The 2,730-nt window shown below is 44.4% G+C and overlaps 1 long non-coding RNA gene across 1 annotated transcript; it reads right to left on the reverse strand.

Annotated features, from left to right (window-relative positions):
• Positions 1-396: 396 nt before the first annotated feature.
• On the reverse strand, positions 397-1,664 carry LOC132899987 (uncharacterized). Its single transcript, XR_009656744.1, has 3 exons — positions 1,216-1,664; positions 1,044-1,105; positions 397-896 (listed from the first exon to the last, which is right to left on the reverse strand). It is a non-coding gene; the product is annotated as an uncharacterized LOC132899987 (long non-coding RNA).
• Between the last annotated feature and the right edge of the window lie 1,066 nt (positions 1,665-2,730).

A 2,730-nucleotide genomic window follows, 5' to 3' on the forward strand; every position in this document is an offset into this window, starting at 1 on the left:
CCGTAGACATTTCCGAAGCGGGTAGGAGGAACAACCCGCTGTCTTTCAAACTGTCTCTGTGCGTATAGGCCAACGCTCTGACCAATCAGCGCAACAGTGACTGTGACGTAGTCAAAGCGACAGAAAGCAGTGGGGGAGGCCTTGAAATAAATAATTTTTCAAAATGCGTATTAATTAATAAACAGGTTCTAGATATTAAGAAGTTTGGAGATAATGACCACAAGTTTGGAGTCTGTACCACATACATAACATACACTCATTTTTTTTCCAAGTGTTTTTCAAGGGTTTGCTTAAACTGTTTTTGAGAGTTTTTATTTAGTGGTGTTTGGTGAAATAATTTCCCTTAAATTTAAAATAACGGGAAAATAAGAAACAATCAAAAAGTAATGTTTCAAAGCTGTTTATTAATTCTTCGTACTGCACAAACTAGCCCCATCCTTTTGGCTACGAGCGGAGCCAGCTGGTAGATCAGACTTTTGCCATAGCCGGTCGGCAAAACAGCGAAAACGTCCTTCTTGAAAAGGAATGAGCGGAGAGCCTCTTCCTGCTCATGTTTCAACGAAAACTCCAAGTCTAATTCTTCTAAAACTGATTCCAAAGCGGAGTCAAACGCGCGCTGTTCACTAGCCGTAGCCATCTTTCCTGCTGCGCTTTCTCCAGCGTCGCGCAGCTTTGTCGTCACTCCTGCAAAAGGCCGCCCAAAGAATCCAAACAAAAACCTTGCGTTGTGATTGGCGGGCACGATTTGATGCCCGGAGTGTTTTTGTTTACATGGTGCGAGGCTAGACCCACTCGCTAGGCAAAAATATTTTTGGCCGCTAGGCAGGTGGGTCTAGTTTACTAGGCTAGGTCTTCAGTATTTTGGTTTATTTCCAACAGTTTTTGGTTGTGGACACCTGGGGGCAGTAGTGGGCACAGGTAAAAGGGAAATACATAATTAAGTTCTGTTTGTTTGCTTATGTGGAATAAAAATAATCTAATTTTTCATTGTATCTAAGAATACCTGAATGTAACAATGTAAGGTGTAGTGTCAAACAGCTTACCTGATTGCTTAGAGTGTGGTGTGTGCTTTGCTTGTGCTTGCCTGTGCCTCTGCTGCTCTTGGCTAAACAAATACATAGGAGGACATGTAACTGATATAACTTGGCACATACAGTACATACAGGAGTATGTTACTACACTACACTATTTGGATTTAATTCACCAAAACCTTACCTAATCTTCCATTTATATTTGGTGTTTTTCTTTGCTGCTGCTATGAGTCCTGGCTGATTTTCAATGAATGTCTTGAACTCAGTACAGGACAACTGAAAGTTTAGCCTGACTTGAAGCTCAGCCTTCACCATTGCAAAAGAGAGTCTGTTTCTTTTATCAGTCCAAGCCGGTTCCAGGCTCGCACCAACTCTCTGCTGGGCCAGAGGAAAGAACCGCTTACGTCAGCGGGGGGGCGGAGTTGTTAAGACCAACAACAATAACAAGACCATGAAAGATCGCCATTTTTAAGCGCCGAGAAGCAGCAGCTGTACAAACGCGAAGTCATCCATTATTATTATTATTGCTGTTGTTGCTGCTGCTGCTTCTTCCGTGTTTTTGCTTTGATATTCGCGCCAAGGTTTATGTAAACGTAGCGCCGTAACTGACGTATACAGCGACGTAATGACGTATACAGCGACGTGATGACGTGGCTCCGCTTAATGGCGCTTAGCACGGGCGAGCTATGGAAAAGCAAACTGGTTCTCAGCTGGCTCGCAAGTTGAAATACACATTTTGTCCATCATGTACAAAAAACCGGGACATTCAGTGTCCCGGATTTTTATTTTTTTTTTCCGGGACAGACCATGAAAATCCGGGACAATCAGGAAAAACCGGGACAGGTGGCAACACTATTGGGAACTGAGGAGACCAACTGCTGTAGTTTTGAAAGGCAAATGTCCCATTCTTGCCTGATATACAGTTTCAGTTGCTCAAGTCTGGGGTCTCCTTTGTCGTATTTTGTGCTTCATATTGTGCCAAATGGGGGCGGCATGGTGGTGTAGTGGTTAGCGCTGTCGCCTCACAGCAAGAAGGTCCGGGTTCGAGCCCCATGGCTGGTGAGGGCCTTTCTGTGCGGAGTTTGCATGTTCTCCCTGTGTTCGCGTGGGTTTCCTCTGGGTGCTCTGGTTTCCTCCACAGTCCAAAGACATGCAGGTTAGGTTAACTGGTGACTCTAAATTGACCGTAGGTGTGAATGTGAATGGTTGTCTATGTGTCAGCCCTGTGATGACCTGGTGACTTGTCCAGGGTGTACTCCTTCTTTCGCCCGTAGTCAGCTGGGATAGGCTCCAGCTTGCTTGCGACCCTGTAGAACAGGATAAAGTGGCTTGAGATGATGAGATGAGATATTGTGCCAAATGTTTTAAATGGGAGACAGATCTGGACTGCAGGCAAGCCAGTTTAGCACCTGGACTCTTTTACTACAGAGCCATGCAGTTTTAATATGTGCAGAAAACAGTTTGGCATTGTCTTGCTGAAAGAAGGAAGGCCTTCCCCAAAAAAGATTTTGTCTGAATGGTAGCATATTGCTTTGAAACATGTATATCATTCAGCATTAATGAAACCTTCCCAGATGTACAAGCTACTCATGTCATGTGCACTAATGCACCTTCATACTATCATAGCTGCTGGCTTTTGAACTGTGCACTGATAACAAGCCAGATGGTCCCTCTCCTCTTTAGCCTCGAGGACATGATG

The sequence above is a fragment of the Neoarius graeffei genome, chromosome 16 (assembly GCF_027579695.1).
Source record: "Neoarius graeffei isolate fNeoGra1 chromosome 16, fNeoGra1.pri, whole genome shotgun sequence".
In the NCBI taxonomy this organism is placed as follows: Eukaryota; Metazoa; Chordata; class Actinopteri; order Siluriformes; family Ariidae; genus Neoarius; species Neoarius graeffei.